Source organism: Bos mutus, chromosome 14 (genome assembly GCF_027580195.1).
Source record: "Bos mutus isolate GX-2022 chromosome 14, NWIPB_WYAK_1.1, whole genome shotgun sequence".
Classification (NCBI taxonomy): domain Eukaryota; kingdom Metazoa; phylum Chordata; class Mammalia; order Artiodactyla; family Bovidae; genus Bos; species Bos mutus.
The window spans coordinates 20,390,338-20,415,947 of record NC_091630.1 but is presented as its reverse complement, the minus strand read 5'-3'; the positions used below and the strand labels follow the sequence as shown (position 1 = coordinate 20,415,947).

Here is a 25,610-nt window from a genome sequence, read left to right as displayed (position 1 = left end):
TCCTCCCCGTGCCCCTCCGATCCTGGCCCCAGTCCAAGCTGACATCAGACGCTGGCCGCCCGGCCACCCTCTGAGTCAACAGTTTCCGAAGCCGAGCCCGCTGCCAGGGGCGGGGAGAAAGCGCTGCCTCCGGGGGAGGCGGAGGGGGCGGGGCGGCCGGGTCCGGCAGCCGCGGGAGGGTGGAGGTGGGTGGGGACCAGCGAAGCTTTTTTTTACAAGAAGTCACGGGGGTTGGGGGTGCGGGGGGCGGTTAGGGGGAACCGAGAGGGTGAAAACCACCCTGCAGAGCGGCCGGGGCGGAGAGGAAACCTGCGCCCAGAGCCACGTGCTGGAGCCGGCGCGGGGTGGGTGGCTCGCGGAGGCGTGGGGGAGGGAGAGGCCGCTGCTGGGAAAGGCCCCAGGCCACGTTTCTGGGGGAGGAGATGCGCCGCGAGTGGACACGCTCGGCCCAAGGCCAGCCGGGGACCTTCGTGTCTGGAGAGGGCGGCCCAAGATCCCTCTGATGGGAGCAGCTCTGGCCTAGCCTCGGACGGACGGCCCTGCCTGCTCAGGGATGGCCTTGCATAAATGCCCTGGCCTAAAGGAAAGGGCAACCCACTCCAGTGTTCTTGCCTGGAGAATCCCAGGGACGGGGGAGCCTGGTGGGCTGCCGTCTCTGGGGTCGCACAGAGTCGGACAAGACTGAAGCGACTTAGCAGCAGCAGCAGCAGCAACCTGGTTGCCTCCTCTGACCGCGGTGGGATGGGGTTTAGGTTGAAGGGTCTTCTATCTCACCTCGCCCCTGCCCACCACCACCTCAAAGAGGATATCTGTCCAGGGGTCGAAGAATTTGAGAGACTGAGTAAACTGGGGGTGGGTGGCCATCCAGTGAAGGTGAGGAGAGTGGTAGGAAGAAAAAAAGGAAGCACAAAAAGAAGGAAGGAGAATCTTAAGAACCTGCCAAGGACATAACTGCAATCCTTGGAAAGGTGAGTTTCCTGTTACCTGAGGTACTAGGCCAAAATCCTGAGGAGAGAAAATGGATTAGCTGCAGAAAGGAAGGTGGAGTCTGGGCTTTTTTTTGCTCTGGGTAAGAGGCTGGGCGATGGTCTGCCACTGTCTGGGTTCAGCAACCGCTTCGAGAGGCTGCCTCCTGTGGTTCTAGGATGTGAAAGTGAAAGTCGCTCAGTTGTGTCCCACTCTTTTCGACCCCATGGACTATGCAGTCCGTGGAATTCTCCAGGCCAGAGTCCTGGAGTAGGTAGCCTTTCCATTCTCCAGGGGATCTTCCCAACCCAGGGATCGAACCCAAGTCTCCTTCATGGCGGGTGGATTCTTTACCAGCTGAGCCACAAGGTTTTTAGGTTGCTCAAGGACAAAAGATCTTTTAAAGAGCACCCACTTGCACCTAGAAGTTCCCTGACCCTTTGCCCCGCCCTTGTCAGACAGGAAGGAATGGAGAGGAGCCAGGAAGACAGAAAGCCAGCAGACCTCCACAGGCGCCTGGGTTTCCTCCCCTCCGAGTCCACCTCATCTCACCCCACCCTATACAGCTGCCATGGGTGGGGGGCTTCCAGCTGGAATTCATTCTCAATCTCTTTTTGGGATTTGACTTGCCCTTCTTTCCAAAGCCACGGCTCAGCAAGTGATGCCAGCCCCAGGAGGGGATGTCCGGGTCTCATCTTGCAGCCAGAAGGAGCACAACAACTGGGTGCCCAGAACCCATCCGGGTCTGTGCAGAGCTGTTTGTCAGTGCGGCCTCCCAGGACCACGTGAGCTGCCTCTCACCCTGTATGACCCTCTTTCAGACCCAGGCAGAGCAGAGCTCCCGGCCCCCTTCCCCTCGTGCCCAGCCTTCTCCCAAGTGTGCAGGCGGGTGGCTCATTCCTGCCGGGTCAAAACCACATTGAGCTGGACTCCTGGGAAGTTCTCTCTGGACCTCTGTAGAAGAGGTAAAAATGACAGCTTTTGGGAAACCAGGGGTCTCATTTGCTGAGGTGGGTCAAGATGCAGAGCCCTGTGGCATCCAAGAGCAGAAGGACTGGCTGGGGATCCTCATGGGCGCTGTTAGTTAGGAGCAGAAGGTCCTGGGCCCTGGGTGTTTGCACTTCGGGGGAAGTTGGTGGGCTGGACCAACGGGGGTTTATCCTGGGAGCTGAGGCCAGGTGCAGCAGGGTGCTCTGGTCGGATACTGAAGTCAGAAACACTGCAACCCCCAACTTCCACTTTTTTTTTTTTTTCCTTCATGCTGAGAATGCCCTTGGTAGGGGCTGCCTCCTCCACTGTTTCAGATTCTGCTTTCTCACGTGTGTGTCAGAGAGGCAGTTATCACCTCTGTCAATCTCTTTTCTCCCACTCCCTGATCTGTGTGCCTATGGCCCTTGGCAGCTGCACTGTCACCCTTCCCATGCTCTGCTTGGCCTGAGAGAGAGAGGTTTTGCTGTCTTCAGCTTCCCTCTCTACCCAGAGGCCTGCTGAAAAGGCCCAGAGTTTCATCTTTGCAACTCCTTCCTGGTGGAACGCGTGAGGAAGTGAATTAGCTGTCAGCTCCGTCCTCTTCTGCCCCACGCTTGGCCTGGCAGCCTCTTTCGTGTCTGAGGTCGCTTCCTGTTTGCTGTGTCTGCTGCCTCCATGAGATCCTCATCCTGAGTTTTGACCCACCCTGCCCTTTGCCTCACGACTCAGCTCAGCCTTTGTGACCCTGGCTTGTTCACCTGATGGACCCCTGGAAGCTGCTCCGCAGGAAGAGCCTATGTGCCTCTCCTTAGAACCTTCCCTATGGGCTTCTCTGGTGGTTCAGGCGGTAAAGGAGTGTGCCTGCAATGCAGGAGACCCGAGTTCAATCCCTGGATCGGGGACCCTGGAGGAGGGAATGGCAACCCACTCCAGTATTCTTGCCTGGAGAATCCCAGGGACAGAGGAGCCTGGCAGGCTAAAGTCCATGGGGTCACAAAGAGTCGGACACGACCGAGTGGCTAACACTGTCACCAGGCAGAGGGTCAATGGGGCCTAAGTGTACCTCACTAAAGGCAACCCGCCCACTGACTGTACCTGCGCACCCAGGAACACGGGTGGCCCTAACTGAAGCTAACATGTCATGTGTAAATTCCGCAGTGCTACAACGGATAAAGTAGGGGCTGCCTTCCTTCACAAAACGTTTTCCAAGCGTGTTGTTGAATATGAGATTCCTCGTATGCATTTGGAGGACTCATTTTCCTCGCAACTTGTGGGGAATGGATATATTGAAAGTGAGATACGAAATTAGGAGACGAATTGGCAGAGATCAGTCTGTTTTCAGGGAGTCATGTAACCAAGTTCTGTATCACTGCACATGCCAGAAAAGTTGGAGAGGAAACCGAGCCAAACTAGGAACGTCTGCCTCAAAGGATTTGGCATAACTCCTCAAAACATCTGGCACCGCATGGTAGCATTTGTCATGCCACTGAAAAGCTAACCTCCAGTTGTCCTTGACCAGTGGAGCAGAGGGCCAGGAACCCTCTGTGTGAGAAAATGTGGTTCTAGCTTTGGTTTTTCTGTGTCTGAGCTCTACTACCTTGTGCCACCTGCTGATCTGTCTGTGCCTAGGTTTCTTCTGTAAAATAGAGATCCTTATACCTACTTCTTAGGGCTCTGTGGAGGACCAGAGGAAGTAGTTGACAGCTGGTGGGTGCCCAGTGTACACCTGAAACTATCACCACGTTGTAAACCAACTATACTCCAATAAAAATTAAGTGGTTTCTAGCTGTTGGGGGTAACAACTTCCTGAAGTGTATAATCTTCTCCTTTGGGATCCTTTAGGTCTAGGTTCTGTCCAGGGTCAAGAAAGTCAAATTGAGAGAATGTTGAGCTATTTTTCAGAAGCCACTGGCGCAAAAAGACCAACATCTCTAGGAGAGATAAGGAATTTAAGAGCAGCACAATCTGCCAGCCAATGGTGGATTTCAGGCCTGAGAGAACCTGATAATGAATCATTCTGAGGCCCAATCAGTGACAAAGATGACCTTTGCCCAGACATTGGCATGTTTGAGCCTTTAATGCAGGAGGTGTTGAAAGAACCTAATAAATGCTTATTCACTGAGTAAAATCCAAGTTGAAGGAAAAGTGAAAAATATATATTCTGGGTATCCCTGTGCCAGGTGAGATGTGACCCTGAGGGAAAACACTAAATCAGACCCTGCTCCCGTGGGTCCCAGAGCCTTACACCGGGCCCTGGAGTCTTGCTTCTGAGAATGGGAGCAGATCACATTCCCAAGAAGGACAGATTGACGGGCTGCATTGAGCACCATTGGTAGAGGGAGTAAGAACTGCCCTTTGCACCTCACCTCAGCTCTTTCTGGGCTTCCCTGGTGGCTCAGACAGTAAAGAATCTGCCTGCAATGCAGATAGACCCAGTTTTGATCCCTGGGTCAGGAAGATCCCCTGGAGGAGGGCATGGCAACCCACCCCAGTATTCTTGTCTGGAGAATCCCAAGGACAGAGGAGCCTGGCTGGCTACAGTCCATGGGGTGGCAAAGAGTTGGACATGACTGAGTGACTAACACTTTCCCTTTCAGCTCTTTCTAGCCCATCTGACACCAGTCCAGAGAATGTATAGTATATTCTCCTAGGACTCCATAACCAAGGAACCACAAACTGGGTGTCTTAAAACAACAGAAATGTATTTGCTCAGAATTCTAGAGGCTGGAGTTATCTGCAGGGCCCTGCTCCCTCTGAGACTCTGGGTAGAATCCCTCCTTGTCTCTTGCAAGGAAGGTCCCTCAGGCGAGTTCAGGGCCCGGCATGAGGCTCTGGAACCCATCACCCACTGGAGCAGGGTCTGACTTAGTGTTTTCCCTCAGGGTCACATCTCACCTGGCACAGGGGTACCCAGAATATAAACTCTGCACTTTTCCTTCAAATTCTTGGATTTGACTCAATGAATAAGCATTTATTAGGCTCTTTCAACACATCCTGCAATCCTTGGCATTCCTTGGCCTGCAGCTACTTCACCCCATTCTCTGCCTCTGTTAGCACATGGCGTTCTGTGCGCATCTTCACGTGGCGGTCTTTTTATTAGAACCCCAGTCACACTGAATAAGGGCCCACCCTAATAGCCTCTTCTTTGTTTTTTTTTAAATATTTATTTCTGTTTATTTGTGCATGCTAAGTCGCTTCAGTTGTGTCCAACTCTGTGCGACCCTATGGACTGTAGCCCGCCAGGCTCCTCTGTCCGTGGGATTCTTCAGGCAAGAATACTGGAGTGGGTTGCCATGTCCTCCTCCAGGGGATCTTCCTGATCCAGGGATCGAACCCACGTCTCTTATGTCTCCTGCATTGGCAGGCGGGTTCTTTATCTCTGGCGCCACCCTATTTGGCTCCACCGGGTCTTAGTTGTGGCACACAGGGCCTTTAGTTGCAGCATGTGGGATCTAGTTCCCTGACCAGAGATCAAACCAGGCCCCCTGCATTGGCATCACGGAGTCTCAGCCACTGGACCATCAGAAAAGTCCTCCAATCGCCTCTTCTTAATTTAATTACACCAGCAAAGACCCTGTTTCCAAATAAGGTCACATCCACAGGTACTGGCCGGGGGGAGGGTGTTTAGGATTTCACAGTATCATTCTAAGGGAAAACAGTTCAGCCTGTAACATGTGGTAAGAGTGATGCCTTTGATAAACGGGCTGCTGCACAGGCCAAGAGGGTAGTCAACATGGGTGTCTTGCCCTGTGCCAGCAAGGGGGCAGATAGAAACAGCAAGTTAGCATCCACCTGTCAGGAATCTCAGGAACACTTATATCCTTTAATCCAGCGATGCACCACTAGGAATCCAGCTGGAGAAAAGCATCAAAAATGTTGTAAAACTTAATGCACAGAGGTCTTCTCAGTGTTGTTTACTAGAAACAACTTCAACGTCCAACAGTTAAGGATGGTTATTAAAATAAGCCGCATCCCACGTGAGGGGGTGCTAATAGCTTTTAGAAATGATATTTCCAGGAAAAAAATTTTGAAACATGGAAAAAATGAAATGGTATATTCCGTATGTTGTCAAATTTATTTAAAAAATGGACACGGAAGAAAAGAATCAATATAATGTTAACAGTCTCCCCCCTTCTTAGGAGAGATAATGAGTGATTTTTTAAAAATTATTATTATGGAGCTATATATGTTCTCTGCATTAGCTTGATAACCAAGGAGAAAAAAGCCCTAATGTTATTTTAAAAATAGATATATAAATAGTTTCCTGGAATATACATTCCAGGAAAGTTCTAGCTGGGAGGAGAGTAGCAGCTGCTGGGTGTCCTGCTGATTTCTGTGTTTATAAGCCACAGCCGTAACCTCTCTAGAATTTCTCAACATGTAGCTGGATGGCTCCTTGCCTCAGAATTACCCATGATGCTTATTTAAAAATGCAGAATTCTAGGCCCCACCCCAGGCCTACTAAACTGGGCCCAGGAATTTGCATTCTTACAGGCTCTGCGCACTTGAGTTTGAATTCCCTTTATCTTAGAGGCTAGGGATACCCACTCATCAGTAATCCAGCATGGATCCAGCATGGTTTCTCACATCAGTCGTTTTGAGGAATAAAACCAAATAAACAGGGAAGTTATTCTTTTTATAAAGTTCACTCTTGGTTCTCCCTAGAACAGGAAGCTGCACACCAAATATTCAAAACAATAGAAAATTCATAATTATATTTTATTTTGGAATTAAGCAACAGCAGGTGGTGTGTCTTAATTTATGTTAGGCAAATAATGAAAACGAGTTAACATTCCAGACTCTAGCCTGGTAAGTGATTAAGTGTTAGTCCCTCAGTCGTGTCCAACTCTGCAGCTCTGTGGATTGTAGTCCGCCAGGCTCCTCTGTCCATGGGATTTCCCAGGCAAGAATACTGGAGTGGGTTGCCATTCACTTTTTCAGGGGATCTTCCTGACCCAGAGATTGAACCCAGGTCTAACCGGCATTGCAGGCAGATTCTTTACTGTCTGAGCCACCAGGGAAGCCCCTGACCTAGGATGGAATTAAGAAAAGCAGTTGCAGGAGAATGCCGGCCCACAGGAAAAGCTTTGCCCTATTACCAAGCATGTATTCCACATGCCGTTAGTTCAGCATCGTAATTATAGATGTGATCACTTTTAACTCACAACCTGAAGCTGAAGCTCTAATACTTTGGTCACCTGATGGGAAGAACTGACTCATTGGAAAAGACCCTGATGCTGGGAAAGATTGAAGGCAGGAGGAGAAGGGGACGACAGAGGATGAGATGGTTGGATGGCTTCACCGACTCGATGAACATGAGTTTGAGTAAGCTCCGTGAGTTGGTGATGGACAGGGAAGCCTGGTGCGCTGCAGTTCATGGGGTCGCAAAGAGTCGGACGCGACTGAGCGACTGAACTGAATGGTTTAGGGGAACGATATTAGAAGACGGAAGGTTCTCCACTTTGAGGTGTGTGCCAGCTTAGGGCAGGGGCTGGCTGAGAACACCCTCCGGGTCCTGTAGGCTGTGACTTGTCCAGACCCAGAGGAGCTGTAGCTTCGGGTGGGGGGAGAGAAAGGAGGCAGCTGTGCAATTAGCCATCTTGTCAGTAGGTGAAACTCAACACCACAGGAGGCAAGCATTCAGGGTATTAGTCCACACTGTTGCTTCAGGGAGAAAAGATGAGCCACCGGGAGAACGAAATATCCCGAGAATGAAGACAGCCATGATTTAAAAAAAAAAAGGAACTGAGAGCTCCAGCAGCTGTGGAACTCTGCCTCAGCCTGGAAGGGGCGTGGCCCCTCCCAGGGCCCTCTCTAAAATGATGGCTTCAGGAAGCAGGTCGCCCTGTGCCTGACCCGACCTGTTTGGGTGGGAGGAGGGCAGAGGTTGCGGGGGGGGGCGCAAAAAAATCGGCAAAGCGCGTGGCCATCTTTCAATAACACCTTCCGATTGTGCTGTGTCGTAATCCCCAGCGCTCTGGCCTGAGTGGATGGGAAATGAGAGCTGGGTGGGCAGGACCCTCGTCCACTCACCAACTCTGGTAGGCCCCCAGCCTTCGGGCTGAGAGTAGGGCGCTGGGGAGGCCGGGCCAGACAGGCCTTCTTCCCTGCGGCAATGGGAGGGAGCGCAGGAAGTCCTCCGAAAGGGTTAGGGCCCATCGAGGGAAAGAAATGTCAAAGGAAGCCCTGTATCTTTCATACAACGTGTAATTAACTCTCAACAGAAAGTGCCACGAATTCATAATGGGATCTGACAGCGAAGGAGGAAGACTCCGACAAGCATGAGATTTGTCGTGGGTTTTTTTTTCTTTTTTTTTAATTTTTTAAAGGAACACAAACGGTTGCAGCTATAATCGTGGACCTCCTCCGGTGATAGTGTCTCCCCAGCAACGAGCCGGATGGTGCTGTGTCCTGCCTGACCCGGGCAGAGTGAACAGGAAGCGACGGTGCTCAGGGGGTGGGGGCCGTCCGCAGCCACCTCGCTGTCTGCCTGGGGAGCCAGCCCCAGAGCCCTCTCCTGGCCAGGAGCCGTCCTCGGAGTCATCCCGGGTCTCCAGCCAGCAGCTCCCGAGGTTGCCCTTCCGGCGGAGCCCAGGCCTCCTCCCTAGTGCCCTGCCCTCCGCTGGGCGGCTGCAGGCTGTGAGGAAGGGTGGGGCAGCTAGAGAAGAAAGGCAGGGAGCCCCTGGGTGGGGTGGCTGCAGGTGGGCAGGGCCTGGGCAACCTCCAGAACAAACCAGGGCCAGCGCTCTCCCCCCTGGGCACAAAGGGCTCAGTGTGAGGGACACACCCGTCCCGTGTGCAAGCGGGAGGCTCACGTTTCCTGACAGAGGAGGAGGCCCGTTCCCAGATCGTCCTGGGTGTGGCCTGGAGGCTGAAGCCTGCTGGGCAGGCGCCACCCCCCAACCACCGCCCCACCGTGGACTCCTGGTGACCCGTCTGGGTGGCTTCAGCCCTCCTTATCCTCTGGTCTGCACATGAGGATGGAGAAAGGCCTGGACAGGCCGCTTAACTCCACAGGACATGGGCATCTGCCTTTTCTTCCTCTGAGAAAGAGCCTTCTTAGGTCCACTCCCCTCCCCCACCACAGACACACTAATGTGTGCGCTCACACACACACACACACATTCATTAGCTCCCAGTTTAAATGAGAGAAGGTCCTGCCCAACCATACTCGACTAGTCAACTCTATTGTGCAGACCCTTCCACTTCCCCCAAGCCGTTGCCTCAAGAAGTTAAGACTAGGCCCCAAAGAAGTCAGGCCTAGCCACATGTAACAAGAACCGTTGTACTGACCACAGTACATCTTTGCTGATGCTCACAGATCCCCTGGGGTGGCTATGCCTTGCCATTGAAAAGGATGGGTCACTAAGTTACTGAAATCTTCCCTGGGCCTGGTGGGCTTTGGGTTTTACAATGAAAGAGTTGGTAAATCAACTCTACTCCAATAAAAAAGGTAAAAAATCAAATGAAAAAAAGTTAAGAGAATACTTTTTCTACGCTCTCTCATCAGTCAGTCAGGCCAAGAGCCACAGGGTCGCAGGGCGGTCCGCACAGCTCCTGCAACCCTACTGCATCGGGTGGGCCCTGCGGCCTCTGCAAGCAGGAGGGGCGGGCGTGGTCCTCTGACCACCACTGAAGCCAGTAGTAGTGGATGAGAAGCGGGCAGTCTTGGAACGCAGGGCTTTTCTCTGTCCTGTGTTGTGAACTATGAAGAGGACATTCATGTATTGAACATATATTTCTTGGGCGCCCATCTAGGTGCCAGAAAAGAAACAACAGTTCCTGCTCTCAGGAGCTTACATTTGACACAAAAGCCTGGGAGCTTCTCTGCACTCATTTCCTATAGCTGCTCTAACAAAGCACCACAGATTGGGTGGCTTAAGCAACAGAAATGTTATTTTCTCACAGTTCTAGACATTAGCTATCTGAGATCAAGGTCTTGGCAGGGTTGGCTCCCTCTGAGTCACCCCGATTTCTTTCTGCGTCTTCACACGGCGTTCTCCCCGTGTGTCTGTGTGTCCAAATTTCCCCTTTTTATAAAGATACCACTCATATAAAATTAGAGCCCACCCTAATGGCCTTCAGAAAAGGCAATGGCACCCCACTCCAGTACTCTTGTCTGGAAAATCCCATGGATGGAGGAGCCTGGTAGGCTGCAGTCCATGAGGTCGCTCAGAGTCGGACACGACTGAGCGACTTCCCTTTCACTTTTCACTTTCATGCATTGGAGAAGGAAATGGCAATCCACTCTAGTGTTCTTGCTTGGAGAATCCCAGAGACGGGGGAGCCTGGTAGGCTGCTGTCTATGGGGTCATACAGAGTTGGACACGACTGAAGCGACTTAGCAGCAGCAGCTGCAGCAGCTAATGGTCTTATTGATTATCTCTGGAAAGACTTTATCCTCAACCAAGGTCATGTTCTGAAGTACAAAGGGTTAGGACTCCAGTGTGCTTTCTTCTCTGGGAGGTGGACACAATTCAATTCATAACAACCTCTACAGAGACGTATAGGAAAGTATGAAGGCGAGTCAGTTGCCTTTGAGGTGCCTGCAGTCTCCTACTTCTTCAAGGTCTCTGGTGAATGTATCTGATTGGTGGAACCTGGGTCATGAACCTGTTCCGTGCTGCAGGGCAGGCTGGGAAATTCAGTTTCTGGCTTCTCATCTTGGGGAGGATGGGCATCTAATGTGGGATTTTACCCAAATACAGGAAGAGCATTCAAAGGATTCATGGAAAAGTGTCCACAAAGCACAAGAGGAATCTACTATGTAGGTGCTTTCAGATTTCCTCCAAGGGGACCCGAACGCAGAGGATGAGAACAACCATGTTGCTGTTTTGTCTCCCCTTTAGTGCCTGGTGTTGTGTGCTGCCCACTGCAGAGACCAAACACTGGTGACCACAGAAGACATCTGGCAAGTCTAGAAAATGGTGAACAGCTAACGTTTAGTAAGCATTTACTATGTGCCAGGAATTTTTCTGAGCTCCTTACATGCTCCTTACTTGCCTCATTTCATCCTTGAAGCAGCCTTAGGAAGCAGAGCTGATGATTACCTCCCTTTCACAGGTAAGAAAATGGAGATACTGAGAGGTCAAGCAAGCACTTGGTGAGAGAGTCAGGGTTAGAACCCAGCTATTTCAATCTCAGACTAGGAGCTTAGCCACTTTGCTCCCTAAGAGATGGAAGAAGATGATGCAAGATGGGGGAAAACCTCCCGGCTAGGCTGTGGGGCAGGTGGGTGAGTGCTATTAAGTCATTTGCCCAGGTGGCAACCTGGAGGCTCACCAGAGCCACCCCTGGGTGGCAGATACATTGTCTCACGCTCTCTGTGAGCCAAGGTGGGTGTGATGTCGGTGTGAGACACTCCTGACAAAGTCCTCGGGAATCCTGGGAGGGAGGCGTGGGAGGAGGCAGTGGGGAGGAGGGAGGGAGTGGTGCAGGCTGGCCCAGGAGGCCCTGCCTGGCGTGGCTGAGGACAGCTTGCGTCAGAGGATGCTGGGCAGGGCAGGCACTGGCTCCCCTGTGAGGCAAAGAGGCCCCAGGCTGGGCCCTTGCCAGGGTGCTGCCTGGAGAGGACTGGATGTTCCCAAAGGTTCTTCCCCAGGGACCCAGAGGAACAGATGGGTCTTGGAGGGGCCAGGGCAGACCCTCAGTGTTAAGAGCCTCTGTATTGCATTAGGGGCTTCCCTGGTGGCTCAGACAGTAAAAAAATCTGCCTGCAGTGCAGGAGACCTAGGTTCAATCCCTGGGTCAGAAAGAGCCCCTGGAGAAGGGAATGGCAACCCCCTCCAGTATTCTTGCCTGGAAAATCCCATGGACAGAGGAGCCTGGCAGGCTACAATCCATTGTGTTACAAAGAGTCGGACACGACTGAGTGGCTAATACTTTATCAGGTCCCTGCCGGGCTTCTCTGGTGGCTCAGATGGTAAAGAATCTGCCTGCAGTGTGGGAGACCCTGGTTTGATCCTTGGATCAGGAAGATCCTCTGGAAAAGGGAATGGCAACCCACTCCAGTATTCCTGCTTAGAGAATCCCAGGGACAGAGGAGCCTGGCAGGATACAGTCCGTGGGGTTGCAAAGAGTTGGACACGACTGAGCGACTAACACACACTCAGGTCCCTGCTGTGATGCCCAGAGGCAGAGACCTGGAACCTCTGTGCCTGTGTCTACCCCTGTGCCATTGGATGTTGCAGTGTTGCTACTTGGAGTACTGTGGGTAGGGGCGGGGTTGTGGGTTGTGGGGAAAGGAACAGGAGACAAAAGTGAATGAGACACATTTGCAAAGCCCCAAGCATGCCTCACTGGAGATCTTCTCTGACCCTGGCCCTTAGGACATTCCAAGTCCAGAGAGTAATTTCAACAGTGTCCACACACAAGGGGTGTCTGTCATTCACCTGTGAGCTCCCCTTTTGAGAGAGATGGGACCAACCTAGCAGCCTCCCTTTTCAAAGGGAAACAGGGTACATGGTGGAAGGTGGGCTTTTCTTAAAAGCAACAGAAGAGAAAGGTAAAGAGTATTTTCCTTTAGCACTGATAATAAGGTAAGAATAGGATGCTTTCCTATATACTAGCAGGGCATTTCCAAAACATACCACAGTAACACAAGTAAGAAAGAAATGTGCAGGTAAAGAAATTATCCATTGGAAGTTTTTGATTTTTAAAAATTTTTGGAGGTTTTTATTACAGTAGGTGACTGTGAGATGAAATCATTTAGTCATGTCCAGCTCTTTGTAACCCCCTGGACTGTACCTCTATTCATGGAATTCTCCAGGCAAGAATACTGGAGTGGGTTGCCATTCCCTTCTCCCAGGGATCTGGGTCTCCTGCATTGCAGGCAGACTCTCTACTGTCTGAGCCAGTTAATAAAATAGATCAGCTTCAAAAATGTTTACAAACATCAGTGATATTCCAGAGTTTTAAGACCAGGTTAAATCCACAATAACATGAAAAATAACCAGGGTGCCCTAAGGTTCAAATATCTCCTCCCAGATAAGAAGCAGAGAAGGGGGATATTCATAGAATTTGAAGAATGAGGTGGGGCCGGGTTGCCAGATGAAACACAAGGAGGCCTGTTGCATGTAAATTCTAGATAATACAACGAGCATTTTGTTAGTATGAGAGCATGGTCCAAATATTGCATGGGACAGACCTATATGAAAAAAAAATATTCATTGATGAACTGAGATTTAAATTGAGCTGGCCATCATGTATTTTCAGTTGCTCAATCTGGCCACCTTGGATGGGCCTCCCATCCACTCCAGTAGGCGAAGGCGGAGAAGTGACTTCTGGAAAAGAGCCTGGCTTGTTTGCTTGGTGCCTGGTGTCGGGGACTCCAGGGAGACCAGGCCTCTGGCTCCAGGCCTGCCTCCCAGGGCCCTGGGAAAAGGCCCTGGGCCTCTTCTCGGAGCTCTGGCTCCCTGGAGGGAATAGGCAGGGCCCAGCAGCTGCAGAAGGAAGCCTGGAAAACAACCTGGAAACAGTTCAGGCTTCTCTGGGCAGCTGCCAACACATCTCCAAGTGCGCCAGGGCCCCCGACCACACCGCAGGCCACCTCCCGTGGGCCTGAGAGGTCGCCCTGACCCCCTGGAGTAGAGTAACACTGAGCCACACCGCAGCTGACCCGGCAGACGGGCCAGCCTGCACTGACCTCTCCTTCAGGCCCGACGCTGACTTGCCCCCACGTTCTCTGGGGCTGAGGTCATCGAATGCCCGTAGGCCTTTCCTGCAAGGCTGCCATGCCAATCTGTAGGCATTCACTGGGCGACTAGTTGTGTGTGCTGCCCACAGGTACCCTGGGGAGGGGTCTGCTCCCCAGGATTCTGGGAAACCCCTGAGTGAGGGTCCTGCGATCTCTCCTCTGAAGGTGAATGGAGCCTGCCTGCCTGAGGCCTCTGGGCCAGCCAAAGACCCTCCAGCCCCTCAGGCCCCCTGCTCTGCTAGCCCTGCTCAGGGGCCTTCCTCCCAGAGCTGTGTGGGAGCGGTGTTTGTGTCCTTTCCCAGCGAGCAAGGAGGGGAGAGGGTGGGAGGAAGAGGGGCAGGCCTGCCTTGGGAAGTTTAAGCTTGAAATGTTGGATGGGAGCACTCCCTGGGGTGCTGAGAAAGGAAGGAATGGACAGCTTATGAGAGAGCCTGGCTTTGCTAAGTATCTCCTGTGAGGTGCTTTTAGTCCCATTTTTACAGAAGATGAAACTGAGGCCCAGAGAGGTCATGGAATCTCTCTCAGGTCACACAGAAATGCCAGCCTCAGGATTCCCAGCCAGACCTCTCTGAGTGTTAAACCTGGGTCCATTCTGTGCCTCTTTGCGGCCCGGGAGAGTTCCGATCTAGTTCAGGAGGAAATATCTACTGTCAACTCTGTTTTTCTACTGTGTTAGGTTCCTGCCTCCTCTGCTACCCCCAAGACTTGGCTCATGACTGAAATTTCGACAAGAAAATCATGCTGAAAGGAAACAGCTGAACTTCTCTGTGTCCACACCAGGAACCCCATCTCCTGGGCTCTCAACCCTCCTCTCACAGAGCCAAGTGACCTCTTGGGCAAGACTGTGGTGGTCTCGGCAGTACTTTGGGGATTGTCCCTGGTCCCTGCTCTCGGATGGCTCACTTGGTAATTCCTGACAGACTGCAAACCAGCCTCTCAAACTCAGCCTGTGTGGTTGGTTGAGTTTGGTTAAACTGGAGGATATAGGCCGCCATGATGCCCCACGCCTACCCCCCCAGGTGACACTGTGACTTGTCCCTGCCCCCTTAGCCTTTCTTAGATGTCTCCCATAGAGGGCTCAAGCCTTCATTATCTTGGGCATTTCTCAGAGTGTCTCTAGCACTCCAGCCCCCTTGGGCCACCATTCCACCCCCTCAGCACCTCACAGCAGTAGGATGACAAGAAACGTCTGAGTATGGTGGGGAGAGCGTGGGGGCTGGGAGGTGAGAGGGAAGGCTCTGTTTCTTCCAGTCATGAGCTTCCTCTATTGACTCACGCATATGTGTTGGCTGGATGGGGAAACATGGGAGGAGATGGAGGCTGGACGTGGTAATACCAGCCCAGTGGCTCTTGGCTCCAAGTCTGCTCACAGATGTTTGTTAACCAGACGTCGTTAGAAAGGACTTCCAAGCTCTACTTGCACCTCCTCTGCTGAGGGTTGACTCAGTAGCATTTCTCAGAAGCCCCTTTCTTCTGTCACAGCTTGCAACTCCTCTGAGACTCCAGAAACATCCAGCCTACGCAATGTCTTTTCTTGACTGAAGTGTGGCTGTTGGAACCATACTGCCTGGGTTCCCATCCTGGCTCTGAACCCTCTCAGACTTGGGGGTGATCCTCAATCCCTCTCTGCCTCTGATCCCTTGCCTCTAACGTGGGGATGAGAGCAACTATAGCCTGGAGTTGTTGAGATTGCAATGTTGGCAGCTGTAAAAGACTTAAAATAGTACCTGGTATGTGGTAGGTGCTATGGAAGTATTAGCAGCTGTCTTATTATTCCTATTATGATTATTTTTCTGTCTCCTCTGCCCTTTCCTTCCACGTCTCCAGTCCAGTCTTTATCGATGCACTGTCCTCCAAAGCCTTGGCGGGCTGGCTGGGCAAAGCTGTCCTTACGGGTGGTGTAAGGGCCTTGGAAGGCTGGAGACTCTCCCATGGAGATGAACATGTGCCTCTGAGAAGGTGTGGGGACCCCTGCAGATGGTTCTGAGGTGGGAAGGAGCAAGTCACCCTCTGCTGTACTGAAAGGAGTACAGCTGCCTAGAGCAAGGGGCGTGTCTCCTGGTGGTGAGGGAACTTTGGTTTGGGTCCAAATAGTTCAGAGAAAAACGCATCAGTCAGAGGACTTCTGAGTGTATCCAGATGGAGGTGAAGCCACACACCTGGTCTCACCTGCGATGAAACTGTGGAACTCCGATGGAATTCCAACCCAGCCCAAACTCTGATTGAGATTTGAACCCATGAGCTGGGACTTGAACCCACTGTCTTTTCATTGAAATCACACACCTGGTCTCAGGACTTAATGAAGATCAGGTTCTTTGTGTCTCGGTGTAGAAAGAATTCATTGAGAGGCAAAGTGATAAGTAAGAAGTGTCAATAGATTTATTGAGAGAGGTACACACTCCACAGACAGAGTGTGGGCTATCTCAGGTGGCAAGAGGCCCCAAAACAAGTGGTTAGTTTTTATGGGCTGGGTAAATTCTTAGGCTAATGAGTGAGAGGATTGTCCAACCGTTTTGGAGAAGGGGTGGGGATTTCTAGGAACTGGGCCACGGCCCACTTTTTGGTCTTCTGTGGTCGGTCTAACAGTCACAGCAGCAGTGGGTGTATTGTTCAGCATATGGATATATTACAGTAAGTGTATAATGAGGCTCAAGGTCTACTGGAAGTCAAACCTTCCACCATTCTGGGTCTAGTAGATTCTAATCAGTTTATGTTGTATCCACAATGACTATGTCATTCTCTTAAAGGTTATATCCTGCCCCCTTCCCTCCTGTTTCAGAGGTTACAATTAAGACACTCATACAGTAGGACTCTAGTGGGTTGGTGGGTGGCTCCCCAAGAAATATGTCCATGTTCTAGCCCCCAAAACCTGTGAATGTGACCTTGTTTTTAAAGAGTCTTTGCAGATATCATTAAGAATCCTGAGATGAGGTCATCCTGGATTATTTGTCTGTGTCCTAAACCCAAGGACAAATGTCCTTGTAAAAAGTAGAAGAGGCAAATTCGCAAACACAGAGGAGAAGGCCAAGTGAAGACAGAGGCAGAGTCTGAAGTTCTGCAGCCAAAGCAAGCTTGGAGCCACCAGAGGCTGGAAGGGAAGCTTTGGAGAAAATGCAGCCCTGAGGACAACTTGACCTTGGATTGTTTTTTGCTCCCAGAACTGTGAGAAAAATTCATTTCTGTTGTTTAAAGCCACCCAGTTTGTGGTAATTTGTTTCAACAGTTACAGGAAATTAATAACAAGGACCAACTGCAAACCACAGCCTATCTGTACCCCAAAGGGAAAGGAAAAGATAAGGGGCCATGGTTTGAAGTGGTGAAGGCAGAGAGAAATGAAACTCAAAGGGTCGATGAAGGACTTTCGTCGACTGCCGCATGTGCTGGAGCAAGTTGTGCACCGCACAACCATGGATGTTATATACCACATGCTTGTAGATCTGAGTATCTGCTTGGTTTTTCCCTGCAGTGGTCAGTCAGGTGTCTTAAGGAAGGGGTGCCTCTTACTAAAACATACAAAATTACCCTATGGCCTTGTTGGTGTTAGTGAGAAACATCTAGATAGCCCTGTCCAGTGGAACTTTCTGCAAAGATGGAAATGTTATGCTGTAATTATTGTTGTTCAGTCACTTGGTCAAGTCCAACTCTTTGTAACCTCATGGACTGTAGTACACCAGGCTCCTCTGTCCTCCACTGTCTCCCAGGGTTTGCTCAAATTCATGTCCATTGAGTCAGTGATGCTATCTAATCATCTCATCCTCTGCTTCCTCCTTCTCCTTTTGCTCTTGATCTTTCCCAGCATCAGGGGCTTTTCCAATGACTCAGCTCTTCGCCTCAGGTGGTCAAAGTATTGGAGCTTCTGCCTCAGCAACAGTCCTTCCAGTGAGTATTCAGGGTTGGCTTCCTTTAAGATGGACTGGTTTGATCTCCTTTCAGTCCAAGGGACTCTCAAGAGTCTTCTCCAGCACCAAAGTTCAAAAGCATTAATTCTTTGGCACTTATGGGACCATCCAATAGCATAGCCATGAGTCACATGTGACCCTTGAGTACTTTGAATGTGGCTTGTGCAACCGAGGAGCTGAGTTTTATTTTAGTTAATGTAAACTGTAAACGCCACATGTGGCTGGGGGCTACCATATTGGACACGCAGCCCCAGGTCAAGAAAATGGAAGCTCCCTACTGCTCAGTGCAGAATTTAATCACCAAAAGCATGGCCACTATTCACTTAATACTATCCATGGGTCCCTCTGCAACTTAGTCCCTGTTGAGTGGAGGCAAGGGAGTCAGTCAGGGACCAAGGTGGTGGGAGAGGTGGTGACAGACAGTGAGGAGTGCCTGGGAGTATGACAAATACCTAACCAGACTGAAGCAAGGGTCCAAAAGCAGAAGGGGGTCTAGAGAAACGCCTGCCCAAGGAGGTTAAGAGATTTCTCTCTAAATTGCTGTCTTTCCCTACCCTTAGTCACCCTTCATGAACTTGTCAGTCCTGAAGTTAGCAGAACTCTTTAGAACCTTTTTTTTTTTGGTTGCACCAGACAACTTGGGAACCCCCTGTAGCTCAGATGATAAAGAATCTGCCTGCAATGCAGGAGACCTGGGTTCAATCCCTGGGTTCAATGTCTGGGTCAGGAAGATCCCCTGGAGAAGAGAATGGCAACCCATTCCAGTATTCTTGCCTGGAAAATGCCATGGACAGATGAGCCTGGCGGGCTACAGTCCATGGGGTCGCAAAGAGTTGGACGTGACTGAGAATGTACAAACGCACACTGTGAAGGAAGAAAACAAATCTCAAATTCCGTTTTTTAGGTAAATGTGATACAAATCGATAGAGATGATAAAGACTGTGCAAAGAAGAAAACCAAAGACCAATATCGCTAATGGATGGGTGCAAATATACCTAAAAAAGAAAAAAAGCACATGAGCCTACTCTCACAGGGCTTAGTTCAGTTCAGTTGCTCAGTTGTGTCCGACTCTGTGACCCCATGAACCGCAGCACACTAGGCCTCCCTGTCCATCACCAACTCCCGGAGTCCACCCAAACCCATTTCCATTGAGTCAGTGATGCCATCCAACCGTCTCATCCTCTGTCATCCCGTTCTCCTCCTGCCCCCAGTCTTTCCCAGCATCAGGGTCTTTTCTAATGAGTCAGCTCGTCACATCAGGTGGCCAGAGAGATACAGAATCACACAGGAAATGGTGTTAGCATGTCTGTAGCATCCATACGGCAGGAGATGCAGCTGTTGAAAATAATTTTCTTAAGAGGTTGTTAATTTGACAAAAAGCAGATCATAAAATAGAATTATAGTCTTTCATTTTTTAAATAAAAATATATCTATAGTCAAAGAAAAAAATGTCTGGAGGGATATATCCCAACGTCTATGATGTCAGGGCTCATCAGCCAAAGGACGCCAGGAACACATGTGTAATGGGGTTTATGGGCAGTGAGGGGCATCTCAAGAAGAAGCTGCTAGAAAGGAATTAGTATCAGGTTTCAGCTTGTGGTCATTGCCTTGGGGGATGGTTCAGGTAAGCGGGGCTTTGCTCTGGACTGGATGCTGCTGGGAAGTGGGGGTAATTTTATGACTCGATGTCTTAATAATTCGCATCAAGATGAATGGAATGAGGTTATAATTGGTAATAACAAAACAAAAACAGCAGGGACTTCCGCAGTGCTCCAGTGGCTGACTACACACTCCCAATGCAAGAATCATGATCCCTGGTCAGGGAGCTAGATCCCACATGCCACAACCAAGGAGCCCACAAGCCGCAATGAAGACCGAAGATCCTGAGTGCCGCGACTGAGACCCGGCGCAGCTAAATAAATGAATATTACAGAAACAAAAACAACAGAACCTATAAGCCAGAATAGGGGGGTGTTTGGTTATTTTTGTGGTTTGGATGACGCTTTTGTTTCTGTCTCGTGCAGACACGAGTACAGAGTGGTTTTTTTCTTGATCTTCACAGTGGCAGTGGCCTGGGCTACTGTGGGTGTTCTGTGGAGCTGGACATGCTCAAGAAGAGAATGGTAGGTGACATTCTTTGTCCCCAAGACCAAGGCCCGGTTGTGAGAGTGTTGCCAGCTTTGGCCAGCAGGGGCTGGTTTGCCAGTTTGCTCTTTCTTAACGGTGTATCTTAATGCTCTGTGTGTTGGGGTTAAGAGTGATTTTCATTTTCTACTTCATATTCTGGAAAATGTTTTTGTTTTTTTAAATCATGTATTACATTTATCTCGATAAAAATAGCTCTTTTCTTTCTGAGCAAAACCAAACCAAAACAAAACAAAAAACCCAGCTGCATAAGAAAACGCTAAACTGGGTAAACCCAACATTTGGTGAGACAGGTAGACAGCCCCGCTGGATGCCCAGAACAAGAGCCACACAGCTGTTCACGCCACATCCTGCCGAGAAGCTCCACTCAGACGTGTCCCCAGGAGGCAGGCGGGGCGTGCCAGGGTTAGAGTTTAGATTAGAGGGAAATTGAGGTTGCTCAAGACCTCACTCCAGGGGCCAGGTGGTGAGAAACACGGCTGGCTTCACCACTGGGTGGAGGTCACCTGGATACCTTGGACACCTGCTCCGAGGCGCTGCCAGGCCAAAGGCGGTCACATGGCCTAGAGCTCTGGCTCTCAGCTTCGCCTGTGCTTCGGAATCACTTGGGTCAGTTGATACCCTCCCACACCTCCAGGGCTCAGCCACCCTGACCAGTTAAATCAGGATCCCTGGGGAGCAGGGCCCAAGTGTGAGCATTTCTTGGCTCTGCAGGAGGTTCCTCCAACTAAACCCTGCTCCTCCAACCCTGGTTTCATTCTCCTTTTTTAGTTTCTACCCTCATCTTTTCCACTCCTTTCACCTCTACTGAAGCTCAAATCTTCACTTCTCTCCCCTAAATCATCCCTGTCCTCCACTCTCCCTGACTGATCTTTGTAAAAAAAATAAATAAATAAAAATTAAAAAATAATAGAAGTCACTGGTTCTTATCTCTGGCAGGGTATTTGAATCGCCAGGGGAGGCTGAAAAAGCATTCCTAGTGCCTGGCCCCTCCTTTAAGAGTTTCTGATTCCATCGGTCTGGGGTGGAGCCCAGGCACTGGTATTTTTCTTAAGTTTCCCAGGGGATTCTGTTGGGGAGTCAGGGCTGAGAACCACTGCTGTAGGTACTTTTACTCCCCAGCCCAGCAGGCGTCAAGTGAAGGAGCTAACCCTGGAAATGGAGGCATAAGAGTTCTTTAGGGTCCCTCTAGGGGAGTCTGTCACAAAGGAGAGGAGCCCTTGTCCACAACTTTGCTGGAGAAGATCACCACGTAGCTCTGTTTGCATCTGGGCAACCACATGGGGTGTTGGGGGAGGAATTCAGCAGCTACGGTGATAGCACCTAGTGATGAGGTGGTCCCTGGCAGAGGAGGACTGGAGAAAGAGAAGGGAGAAAAAGACAGGAATTTTGTCCTAGCTGATGTCCTGAATGCCTTGAGGGGAACTTTGCAGAGGGCTGGCTCCCCCTGGAGTAAAGGGTGGGGAGGGGGGCAGAAACTGGGGGAACAGGGTGGATCTCAATGAACACTTGATTGTTAAGAGCTCTGAGCCTGGGAGGCCTATGATGGATGCTGTGGGTCCCACTCAGACCCCCTTGCGGGGCCCAGGCACTTCACCCCCAGCTGCAGGAAGCTTGTCTGCTGACTGCTCACAGTTGAGTCCTTCCCCAGGAATTGCCCTCTGATGAAGGGAGCTGCCAGGTGCAAGGCTGTGTCCTCTCCGAAGGGCAGTCTGCATACAATGACTAGTCAACAAGGAGGGGCACAAAGACCCGGGCGCCTTGCCTCCTTTGACGACACCCCAGCTGCAGAGCTCCCCACGGGATCAGCTGACGTGTCTGATGTGAGCACATCCCAGTGCAGCCTTGTCTCTGCCTAATCCTGCTTCCCTCATCCCCCTTGCAGTGCTGCTCTGACTTTCTCCCCATAGGCCTCCCCACATGCAAATTCCCAAGTCTGTTTCCAGGGTGCCTGACCTTAATTTATGTGTGTGGGTCCAGAGAGGAATGAAGTTGTGTTGCGTTACAGCTGTTTTGGGGGCCTCATGGAACATTTGTAGGTTCAAAGAACATAAAAATTGCAACTCTGATCAGATATGGGCTCTGCTTACAATTCCTCGGTGACTCCCTACCATCTCTGTGATAATTTGAGAGCTCTTTCGCAATCCAGCCTGACCACCACCGTGGGCACCTCCTCCTCTCCCTGGCTCTCCAGGCAAGGAAGACTGTGATAAAATACATGTAAGATAACATTTATCATCTGAACCATTTGAAAGTGTACAGTCAGTGGCATCTAGTATATGCACAGTGCTGTGTAACTCACCCTATCTAGCTCTGGAAGATTTTCACCACTCCCAAAAGAACCCCCTATTAAGCAGTCACTCTTCATTATCTTCTCCTCCCAGCCCCTGTGTGCATGTGTGTGTGTGCTAAGTCACTTCTGTTGTGTCTGACCCCTTGTGACCCTATGGAATGTAGCCACCAGACTCCTCTGTCCATGGGATTCTCCAGGCAAGAATACTGGAGTGGGTTGCCATGCCCTCCTCCAGGGGATCTTCCTGGACCAGGGAAGGGAAGCCCCCTAGCCCCTGGCAGCCATCAATTTATTTTCTGCCTCCAATAATTTGCCTACTGTGGATATTTTATGTAAATAGAACCATACAATGCGTGGCCTTCTATTGTCTGGCTTCTTTCATGTATAGTGTTCATCCATGTCATAGCATGCATCAGAATGCCATCCTTTTTATGATTGAATAATGTTCCATTTGGAATAACATTCCAAATATATCACATTTTGTTTACCCATTCATCAGTCAATGGACATGTGGGTTGTTTCCAGCTTTTTGGCTTTAGTGCTGCTATGAACATTTGTGTACAAGTTTTTGCTTGAACATCTGTACTTAATTCTTTTGAATATCTATCTATATACATATATTAGAATTGCTAGGTTATATGGTAACTCTCTGTTTAACTTTTTGAGGAACTGCTAGACTGTTTTCCATAGTGGCTGCCCCATTTTACATTCCCATGAGTAACGTATGAGAGTTCCAATTTCTCCATATCCTTGCCAACCCTTGTTGCTTTCTGGTTTTGGGATTGTAGCCATCTTTGTGGGTGGTGGCTTTGACTCGCTCAGTGCATGGTTTTTACCCCCTACCGTGTGGCAGGCACTGGACTAGGCACTGGGGATCCTACGGAGAACACTAAGGCTCTGCTTTGATGGCAGTTCCATCCTGGTGGGGATGACACAGGAGAATGCAGTTAGGAGACTGAACCGTGTTCGTTAGCAGGGACAGTAGAACCACTGGGCTGCAGCTGGGAGAGCAGGGAAGCGAGCTCTTTGCGCTTCTTGTGCCTCTCCTTGCCCTGGTGGGTGGAGCAGAGGTTGCAAACTCAAAGGCTTCGGGGGCACTGGACATGGCCAGAGGAGGGAACCACAGGGGCAAGCGCACGTGCATTTGTGTGTGTATTTTGGGGGGTTGGTGCTATGACAAACTAGAGGGTACCAGTCCTGCCTCTAGGGGCAGATGCTGCTTTAGCACTGGTTTCTTACTGGTGAATAGAACTGGGCCTGGCCACACTGGATCAAAATAAGATTTTAACATGAAATCTATACTTTTTTACATGATGGCACTTTAAAAACATTGTCTGGGGCCCATTTTGATGAACTGCCCACCATCTGATTCTGACAGGGATGTGTTTCTCAGAGGCAGAGCCTCATTCATAGAGGCAGCATCTCTGGGCCACACACCGCCCCCCCCCCCGCCCCCCGCCCGACCCCCACCACCCCCACCCGCACCCCCCGACCTGGGAATCTGCCTTTTAACCTAGCCTCCTCTCTGCCCCACCCACTCCCAGCCACCCCCCAACCCCCCACCCCCCAGGCGGCCTGAGGCAGCTGGAGTTTGAGAACCACCAGGGGATGTTGTAAGGAAGGCCGTGGAGGGCTGGGCAGGCAGGATCACGTTTCCTGTTTGCACAGGCACTGGAACGCCCGTGGCCTGGGCCCAGTTTCTCAGGGCAAACAGCCGTCCAGAGTACATACTTCCGTGTGCCAGGAACAGGGGCGTGGCGGAGAGGGCCCTGCAGGGGGAGAACGCTCCCTCCAGCCTGCCTCTGGCTGTCCACAGCCCCACGTGGTTGGATGCCCAGGCCGGTGGCTTTTACCTCAGTGGGCAGTAGCCCCTGCCCAATGCCTGTGGCTTCCCGGTGAACTCTCTCTGTATGGACGCCATTGCGGAGGCGGTGCCAATAGAGATGTCAAGTTCGAGAAGAAGGCAGCTGCAGTTCTCTGGTAGGGGTGTTGGTTTCACAAAACCGCAGGCTCCTCTTCAACAGCTGTGAACCGCCTGGCCGCTGTGCGGTGTCTATTCCGAAGCCGCCATGACACCGCAGGGTTTGCCTGGTGACCCGGGCGCTCAGTGGGATTGGCGTTCTAGTCCAGTATTTATAGGTTCCAGAATTATAAACGCCTTCCTCCCCTCACCATGTCCCTGTCAGCTCACTAGTGACCAGACATATGGAACCAGCAGATACGGAAGAAGAAATAAATCTGGGGTTCGTCTTTATGGGGATAATCATCAAAGGAACCCATTCCGCTCACCCCACCAACCCCCAAAATGCTCGTTTACATATTGTAGCTAAAGAAGGAACTTTGGTTGATTTCCCCAACAGGAAATAACAGAGAACAAATTAATAAGCTATGTTTCTATGTACATTTCTATCCCTAAAGGGTCCATTTAAACAGCATCTTCTGCCTAGATTACTCTCACCAAATAATTTTAGTTGTTAAGAACTATAATCAACATAAAATATAACTGCTGTAAAACTATATAGTAGTCTTAATACCTATAATAAAATATCACACTTAGTAGAGATTATGGGTGCTAAGAGCAAGAGCCAGCGTTTACCGAGCTCTTACCACAGGCTGGGTTCAGTCCAAAGTGCTTTACTTGGATTATCTCAATCTTTACAACCTTGTGAGATTTAATCCTCAAAACCACTCCACCAGGGAAGTAATATCACCATTTTACAGATGGGGAACCTGGAGTCTTGGAGCTTGTATGTGCTAGGTGTTTTCCAGGGTTCCTATCATATCATCCCTAGGCTGATCCTGCGAGATTCCCCTCCCAACAGGGAAAGTATCATTTTCTTTTTAATGGATGAGGGAAGAGTCAAGGGCAGGTTAAATATACCCATGGTCGCACAGCAGATGTATTAGGTAGAGGAGACGGGGTTTGAACCCAGGGATGTAGCTCCAGAACCCGCCCTTTAACCTCTAAGTTACCTCAGGCTGTGAAACAGTTTTGAGGCCCAGAATACACCCTATGTCCACTGTGTCAGTGTTCATAGAGGGGAAAAAGCTGGAAACCACCCAAATGTCCCTCAGTGGGGGAAGGTCACCCCAGTTAGGTTGCAAACATTCTAGATGGTACAGGTAGATATTAAAAGGACTGCTCCTTTTAATAACCACACGTAAAGTGGATCTTATATGCGCTGATGTGGAACAGCATACATGATATATAAAGTGGAAAAGACTAGTTGCTAAATAATATGCATAGCATAATGGCACTTAAAAATATGGGGCTACGCTACATTGTATCAATCAGGGCCACACTCTTACTGGATAATTCGAGGAGAGTTTAATAAAAGGAATACTTATAGAGCTGTGGGCAGCATACAGTGAGACCAACAGGCATGGCGCTGCAGTACCCTAGGCAATATAACACTGGGGGTTCTATCACTGTGTGCTGGAAGCCAGAGACAGAACTGTGTGGAGGGGTAACCCCCCAGGAACTGAGAGTCACCCACTCTGATAGCCAGGGAGGGAGAAGGCAAATCAATTCCCTGACCTCACTCTCTTCCCGCCAGTCTCCACCTGCTATTCCGCATTTGCCAAAGCCACCTGGAAGCCAGAAGGTCATCACTGGGGGGGTCAGCCTACTGGGGCAGGTGGA

The 25,610-nt window shown here is 50.5% G+C and overlaps 1 long non-coding RNA gene across 2 annotated transcripts; it reads left to right on the top strand.

Annotated features, from left to right (window-relative positions):
* The first annotated feature begins 256 nt into the window (after positions 1-256).
* On the top strand, positions 257-20,531 carry LOC138990800 (uncharacterized). 2 transcript variants are annotated; one of them, XR_011466916.1, is made up of 4 exons: positions 257-344; positions 1,611-1,931; positions 10,785-10,998; positions 14,307-20,531. It is a non-coding gene; the product is annotated as an uncharacterized lncRNA (long non-coding RNA). The 2 variants fall into 2 exon arrangements; XR_011466915.1 differs by lacking the exon at positions 257-344 and adding an exon at positions 353-968.
* The last annotated feature ends 5,079 nt before the right edge of the window (positions 20,532-25,610 follow it).